This window comes from Mixophyes fleayi, chromosome 7, assembly GCF_038048845.1.
Source record: "Mixophyes fleayi isolate aMixFle1 chromosome 7, aMixFle1.hap1, whole genome shotgun sequence".
Classification (NCBI taxonomy): Eukaryota; Metazoa; Chordata; class Amphibia; order Anura; family Limnodynastidae; genus Mixophyes; species Mixophyes fleayi.
The window spans coordinates 15,865,700-15,874,372 of record NC_134408.1 but is presented as its reverse complement, the minus strand read 5'-3'; the positions used below and the strand labels follow the sequence as shown (position 1 = coordinate 15,874,372).

General features: G+C 38.1%; 1 protein-coding gene across 2 annotated transcripts in view; it reads right to left on the bottom strand.

Moving 5' to 3' along the window:
* Positions 1-425, bottom strand: part of MSS51 (MSS51 mitochondrial translational activator) — an 18,634-nt gene extending 18,209 nt beyond the window's left edge. For both annotated transcript variants that reach the window (XR_012678174.1, XM_075179134.1), the window contains exon 1: positions 362-425. The gene's annotated coding sequence lies outside the window, so the exon portion shown is untranslated. The remainder of the gene's footprint in view (positions 1-361) is intronic.
* Positions 426-8,673: the final 8,248 nt, after the last annotated feature.

Sequence of the window (8,673 nt, the reverse complement as noted above, 5' to 3'; positions counted from 1 at the left end):
TATATATATATATATATATATATATATATATATACACATTACATACAGCACAGAGTACTTTCACAAAAAGTAAGTACATTAAAAGATAAAGACTATACACAGTATGAAAGCAGAAAACACTCTTGGATGTGATGTTATTGGAAGACTTTTTAAGCTTCATAACAAATCTGACCAACTATTTGTCAAAAAACAATAACAATGATGATTACTAGAAGTAAAAAAAAAACTCATTTCATTGGGCGTCAAAAACTTATACAGACAAGAGACTAAAGCAAAATCCTTTTAGCAAGACTTAGTGAGGTATAAATTATTAGGAATTATATCATAAAATAAATATGATGTCCAATATTTTGGGATTTACCTCTGCGGGGATCTGCTGTCTTGGTCCGTTACTCTCTAATAAGGTTATGGATCTTGGGAGAAGATGTGAAACCTATAAGCTCTGTATTTCTCCTGTGCCCCCACCACAGTAAGATATCTCTCATTGGTGGCTCTCACAGCTGTCAAAATGTTTTGCAACCTGTCTCTCTATTAATACCCCTCATGTCTGTGTGCCCAGGTTAAAAAAAAAGAGGTTTACAGGACAATATAAGCTCAGGAAGTTTTGCATATGAAGCATCCCAATGATTTCACAAGTAAGCCAGTTTTTTATTATGGTAATCCTAAAATGTTTTCTTTTGGGGAAAGCTAGTAACTTGTACCCTTAGGAACAGCAGATCTACCGCTCGTTGAATCTCCTGCAAAAATCCACTTTCTTTTAATTAAGTGATACTTTGTACACGAAACAGAATGCTATTATCACGTGCACGAAAAACTTCCTTACCAAACCAAGTTGAATTAAAAAACAACAGCTGCAGTACCACTCATGACCTCCAGGTGGCGCAGAGCCAGTTCCAAGCATATATTTATTTTTCAGCGTAGTTTGCTGACTATAGTAGGGCAGGATTCCTATATTCCATTCTCAGAGGTATATTTTACTGGCATGCAAATTTCAAACACATGACACGCAATTTGATTAAAAAAAAGGAACTATGCCCACGTTTCTCCCTGTGATAGTCGTCATCCATCTATTCCTAATCCTATGTGTAAACCTGTCATATGTGCATTGGTATGAACCAAGAAGTAAGTACATAGTCAGAAAAACACACGGTATTATTATTACCGGTAGTTGTATTATTAACATTTATTTATAGGGTGCCACGAACGCCATGGCAGTATTGCAAACAAGGTAGACATAAATAAGCAAAAGTTCACAAAAATAGTATATAGCACAAGTAGAGCTTAGAAACAATAGTAATACAAGAAGGGTTAAAAAAAAAGTCATATTATAAAGGGTTACGAGTGTAACCGAAGGTGACCAGGGAGGGTTAGGAAGTAAGTGGGGATGAAAGAGGCAACAAGAGGAAGGAGGACCCTGGTCATAAGAGCTTACAATCTAAAGGCACCCTACAGACTGACTGTAACCTGCAGAATGCACTCATTGCTCTGTGTTGCCATTATCTGTAAAAACGTGGGTGGTCCGTGGCAATTACCATCTTGGCCCCATTGCCAGCCTTCCCCTGTGCTCAGGTCACTTCTGGTTGAGTGACCAACTGTTAATTACACATTCAAAGCAATCTTCAACTCAGCTGTTCTTTAATAATCCCCGGGGACAGTAGATGCTATCAGGCAAGACATAAATAATTATCCGTTGTCACAGTTTGTTTACATACCATCTATAATGTCTAACCTTTGCACATGTAGATGATAGTTTCTAAGAATATGAACAGAGGGAAAAGTGATTAATGGTCTGGTAAGAGCAGGGAAATTCTAGACCTGTGTCCTAAGTGAGGTGGGCATTGGGCTGTCACAACAGACAAACAACTCAGTTTCAAGGGAAACTGTCATCAGAATTGCAATTTACATTTATTTTTAAACAAGTGTATAGTTGATGGCTACTTTGTGTGGATAACATTTTAACCCACGAGTCTTCATTTTTACTGAATTATTTGGTATATGTTCATTGCTGTGGCCTTCTCTTCTTCTGTCTCAATGTTGTATCACTTTTACTTTTTTTCTATACTGCAAATATCAGGCACTTACCGTTATCTTGAATAATATGAAATTGCTGTCTATAGTCTGATTAGCCTGAGCTTGGCTACAAAGTAACAAGAGAAACAATAAAATGATCTGATCCATGTTTAAAGCAAAATAATTATTAAAAAAAATCAAAACAAACAAACAAAAATTGAAGATTAGATGGCATTGCTATTGATCTGCATTTTGTCTGCTGTGTGTTAAAGGGACACAATGGTCTTTTAGGTGAGGGGAGGGGCCTAGCACTTAGGAAGCCATGCCCACTGTTAAAAGGACACACCCCTAACATGATATGGCCACTCTCCCTTTCAGAGGAGGCGTGTCTGTGTCCCAATTTAGAAAATGTAAATTCTGGGGATCATCTTAGGAAAGTGTCTGCCACTTCTTACTCTGCTTTTTGACATCTTCTCGGACCTTCCCAAACCTAGCTATGCCTGCAATGACATCATAACCCTCCCCTGTGATGTCACACACATACCTACCAACTAGGCCACGCCCACAAAATATTATATTTTGAGAGGATTATCATACCCCAAATAGATTCACAGGAGATCTGTGGGAGGAGATAAAGGGATTTCGGACAAGAGAGAGCAAATAATGGAACTGTACTAAATTCAGCAAAGTTACTAGCACCATCATAGAAACCAGATCAATTCTTATAAGACGAATAATTTATTTATTCAGCCTTTAATGTTTACATTAGATAAATACAAAGGGAATATAAAAGAAATATAGATTTTTCAGATTTTTCCAAGTCGGATCCCATTTGTACTTGAGGTCTCCAGCTTAATCCCTGAAAGCATGAGGCCCATTTAGATTCATTGCAGAAAAAAACACGTACAGTTTTGAGAAAAGCATTAACTGATACATGACCCACGGTCACACACCCTTTTGTTGTAAAGCCACACCCAATCGCCTTTAGGCCATGCCCCTAATTCCCTTCAGGCCAGGCTGGTGTTTGAGAATGCACCGGTCCTGCCAAAATGAGACCTATTGTGAGCCATGAGAGAAGACGTTTCACCTACGTCCCTGAACCAGTCCATCATTAGGATGTCGCCAGTCCCTGCACAATGGACCTTAGAGACACCTAGGGGTATATTTACTAAACTGCGGGTTTGAAAAAGTGTAGATGTTGCCTATAGCAACCAATCAGATTCTAGTTCACATTTGTTTAGTACATTCTATAAAATAACATCTAGAATCTGATTGGTTGCTATAGGCAACATCTACACTTTTTGGAACCTGCAGTTTAGTAAACATAGCCCTAGATGCTGTTAGGGACCGTTCAGAAAGTCGGAGGGCGTGAAGGTTACATTGGGAGATAGTTAAAAAGTTTATACATTTTTTAAATTTCAATTATTGTAAATACCCATTTATTACATCATTTAGCTGATAAAATCTATTTGTAGCATTCAACTCATATGCACTTTAAGCATTTTGTCACATCAGATTGTGAAGCATTGACTGCGCACAATACTGCTTTCAAATTACATTTCCATGTAAAGACAAAAGAACAACACAAATTGTACAAAATGAAAAGCCATTCTTGCAAAAAGAAAGCGTGATGTTTTATTTTCTTTGCTGAATTTTGCCTTTATTTCCATATTGTATAATAATATGACATTAGAGAAACATATTTTGAAATGCCGTTTATTCCTCAGTCGTTGAGAGACAATGCAATGATTTTATAAAGGTCGTTTGTCATAGTAGTATTTGTGCAGAAAGATATAAGGATCTGGGACAAAGCTAACAATACAGCAGTTACATAATACTGAAGTCAAATAATTGGATGTAGTCATTTCAAATTAATATCCATCAATTTGGTTGTCTTTGTCTGAAAATATGCGAATAGCACAAATAACACGCTGCGGCGTGGAAGGGCGAATTTAACCACAACACGTGCAAACACTTCTACTCACATTTACACAAACACATACACGTAATTAGTTCACCTTCAAATAGTTCCAACACACAGTCGTTTATAATCAAATTTAATAGAGTTAATAGTTAAATATAATAATGTTTAAAGCCCTTTATTGAAATCTATGGTTCAGGATACAGGAAACATATCATGATTAGTATCATTCTAATCCCCTATTTATCCTCAGAAATCCGATTCTATCGGCTAAGAGATCACTTCTTCCGTATGTTAGTTATGGATTATAGGGAATTAATGATCAGAATGGTATTATGTGTGTAATGCAAATAGACCAGTTTGAACTAGCTTTTCGGCGGGAAGATTGTTGGAGAGTTGACCCCCACCCTTGCACACTTGGGCTTTGGGTACCCCATTTTTTAGAAAATAAAATGAATAATACCCAAAAAAAAGAAAATTAAATATACTTACCGTTTTTGATGCTGAAGGATGGTCAGATGCAGGGAGGCTCTTCCTTAATGGCTGCCCACCGCTCCTCAGGTTCTTTACACCAAAGGAGAGGGGCTGGAGCAGCCGGTGCATGCTGGGAAGGGAGGGAGGTGTGACAGACAGTGTGATACTACAGCACAGCAGGCGCCGCCGGGTAAACACATGTCACCTGATCACTGACGTCAGTGATCAGGTGTGCAGCCCGGGCGCATCAGAAAAAATTTACAGTTGCGGCGGTCATTGAAAAAACGGCGGCGGGGCCGCCGCTGCACCTCTCGCCGAATTCTCTCCGCTGACTAGATTTTCAAATCTAGTCAGCGGCAGCGGCGCCCTGCAGGACCCGGCGCCCTAGGCAACTGCCTAAGGTTGCCTAATGGGAGCGCCGGGCCTGTGTGGATCATTTATCCCCTGGTTATAACTGACCTGTATATACCTCTCTGCATTGTCTATTAGTCAATAGAATAATCTCTGTATTGTATAATGGTAACTAGAATGCTCTCTGCATATTGCACCAGTCACTATAATAATCTCTGCATTGTACATCAGTCAGTAGAATGCTTTCTGTTTTGTGTATCAGTCACTAAAATGTTCTATGTATTGTATAGATATTACTAGAATGCTCTCTGCATTGTACATCAGTCACTAGAATGCTCACTGTGTTGTATAGTTAATATTAGAATGCTCTCTGCATTATGCACCAGTCACTAAAATGATCTCTGCATTGTACAGCAGTCAGTAGAATGCTTTCTGCATTGTGCACCAGTCACTAAAATGTTCTATGTATTGTATAGATGTTACTAGAATGCTCTCTGTATAGTATAATGGTAACTAGAATGTTGTCTTTATTGTATATTGTTTATTAACAAGCTCACTGTATTGTATATTGGTCACTAGAATATTCTATATATTGAATAGATGTTACTAGAATGCTCTAAGTATTGTATATCAGTCACTAGAATGTTCTATATATTATATAGATGTTACTAGAATGCTCTCTGTATTGTATATTGGTCACTAGAATATTCTATATATAATATAGATGTTACTAGAATGCTCTCTGTATTGTATATTGGTCACTAGCATATTCTATATATTATATAGATGTTACTAGAATGCTCTCTGAGTTGTATAATGGTAACTAGAATGCTCTCTGTATTGTATATCGGTCACTAGCATAGTCTCTATAAATGGTGAGGTCCCAAAAAATGTTAGGCCCTAAAACCAGGGGGTCAATGAAAGTCTGCTATTAAATTCCACATAACATGATTGAATAAAATAATTTGACTTTATTGCTGCATCATAATTCACTATTGAAAGGCTTGAATACATGATTATAATGTCTCAATTCATTCATCAAGTCACATGTAACTTGCAAGATAATGAGGATGATGTCCAATAATAATTCGTTTATTTAAATATACATGATGGTCAAAGATATTATTTACATGATCTTAATGTCTCAATCATTTGACTGTCCACTTACAGCTTGCATGATAATCAGAATGATATGCTTCTAATACTTGTTGAGAGGTCATCTATAATGAAATATACATGATAATCAAAATTTGATTCTATGCCACTGGTTTAGACAAGAGTACGCAATTGCTATTCCAAAATATAAAGAAACAACAGTTGAAGCAAACAATCCATCCATGTAAATGATATAAAAACAGTTCATCAATACATAGAAAAAATACACAACAGAGAGAAGAAGGGAGTAGAAATCCCGGCATCACGACGAACGGTTTCGATGTTATTACGCAATCTTCCGCCGTCTCTGCGTTGGATACTAGTCAGATTGGGCAGGTAGGTGTTGTATTTCATTATAACTCTTTGACATAATAATTTTTCTTATTTATCATTGGCTATATAAAAATACACACATTAGGCAAACCACGGTGGCACGTTTTTTGCCATTATTCCATTACATATCGTCCAACAGTCACGATTCCGGCTGGACAGTTCCGAGTTGACTGGACTGTCCCGCTGTCAAGCGGTCGGCACCTTTGTCCCGACATGCAGAAAGTGAGTATGGTACCACGGTGAGCCCATGCCGCAGGAAGTGAAGGGTGATTTTGGGGAAGAGAGGGGTGTTGAGAGTGAGCCAGCGCTTAAGAGCGCAGGACATGCACCCGGGCTGTGTAAACACGCCTATTTCACAGTGACTATGCCCCCTCACTTGACATAGACACGCCCCCTTTCAGAGCTGTGTCCCGCTTTGGAAATACAAAATGTTAGAAGGTACGTATTGCAGCAGGCTTATCGGAAGAGCCTGGGCTACTGACTTGTCTGTGTTCCCCAGGGCCAAATGTTGCCGACCCCCTTAAAATATAGAATGAAGCAAAACATAAAGGTCACTGACAATGAGGCTTTTTTGCCCATACATTAAGAACCAGACTGCAGACAATAGTGGGCAGCACGGTGGCTAAGTGGTTAGCACTTCTGCCTCACAGCACTGGGGTCATGAGTTCAATTCCTGACCATGGCCTTATCTGTGTGGAGTTTGTATGTTCTCCCTGTGTTTGCGTGGGCTTCCTCCAGGTGCTCCGGTTTCCTCCCACACTCCAAAAAAACATACTGGTAGGTTAATTGGCTGCTATCAAAAATTGTCCCTAGTCTGTCTCCCTTGCTGTCTGTGTGTGAGTGTGCGTCTATATTACTGAATTTAGACTGTAAGCTCCAATGGGGCAGGGACTGATGTGAGTGAGTTCTCTGTACAGCATTGCGGAGTTAGTGACGCTATATAAATAAAAAATGATGATGATGATTAGTGTCGGAACATTGTTTCATGACATTCTGGCACAACTTAAGCCCTGAGTTTCTAAAGTAGAATTTTTTGCAACAGACAATTTCATCATTTCCCGATAAATATCTGACAAATATATTTGAAATTTCTAGAAAACAGACTAAAAATACCCATTGCAAACTGCCTTGCAAAAGCGTTGCAAAAGCCAGCAACTGCTTTCTTATCATGGGGGAGCAAATATTATGACTTTGTAGATTTTATACGCTCTTAAAATACGTCAGTAAAAGCAGCGTAGGTGTACGTGCAACAAGTGGAATTTTATTACATTAACACCATTAATAAGATTTTATTTTAAGAGTTTAGTCTTTCTATAAGGCATTTACCCTTTTTTTTCCAGGAAAATAAAACCACTTCAGAATATTAACTGTTCGCAGAACTGCGCAAAATGTAATAATACGGTGGACGAGGAACGCGATAGTGACATCATTTCCCCTTCAGCCCTTTATTTAGTAACAGACATCAAATCTGGACCGCTGCAGTTAAATCTCATTAAAGCTATTTTTAGACTTGTATGTTAGCATTCGGCAGTACTTACAATTTGCTGCCAAAAGGCTTTTGATGGATTTGGGAGAATTGTTACGAGAAAATCAATGATGTGTCTTGAGGCTGTCGAGTACCCAGAGGTCATAGAAACAGAAAGGTTCGCCTTCCTGAGTAGGCGACGAAGGGAGGTATAAATATCCAGTAAAGTATTTTATATCAGATAATCCAATTATTGCCGTTTTCTCCATCAGTGACTTCTCTCTTGGTTAGACATTGAATACTGAGGAAAGTTGTAACAATTCTGTAATGCAGGAAAAAATAAATGTTACAGTAATCATGGTTGTCCTCTCAGGCAGCAAAATAATTAGGTCGTCTCCGGGTGATCATGAGTACTAAATCGTCCTGCAGGCTTTGTTAATCTTGTTATGCATTCCACTTTATTAAAATAAGTATCATGCTTCCAAGAAGGTGACTCTTTTCAAGGGGCGATATAACCGGCGCATGAATGTTCTGTACAAACTACGCCCGAACCGCGTTCTTTATGTGCCAACCGCCCTTCGTTGGCATGCCATGGGCTTTTTTCTACTCAACTGGCAGAGACAAAACTCGTCTTTTCTAATATGTACTATAATAAATGTTACACTAATACAAATGATTATGTTTTATTTCGTTTATGGCACAAAAAGAGAACGGTACAGTTGACTGTGGAGCAGGTGAGAGCGTTCAGTACTTTTTATAAACTTTTTATTGGAGTAACACAAATCAAACAAGAATCACAAAGCATATTACACAATGCAAAGTAAGATGACGTTTATATATTTTTTTAAATTCTTTTTATATCTCAATTCTATTGTCATTCTTCTATCAAAACTAGAGGGGGGAGTTATACTTTGTCTTTGTTAAGTAAAAATAACAACAGTAATTCCAAGATACCCTTTATTAG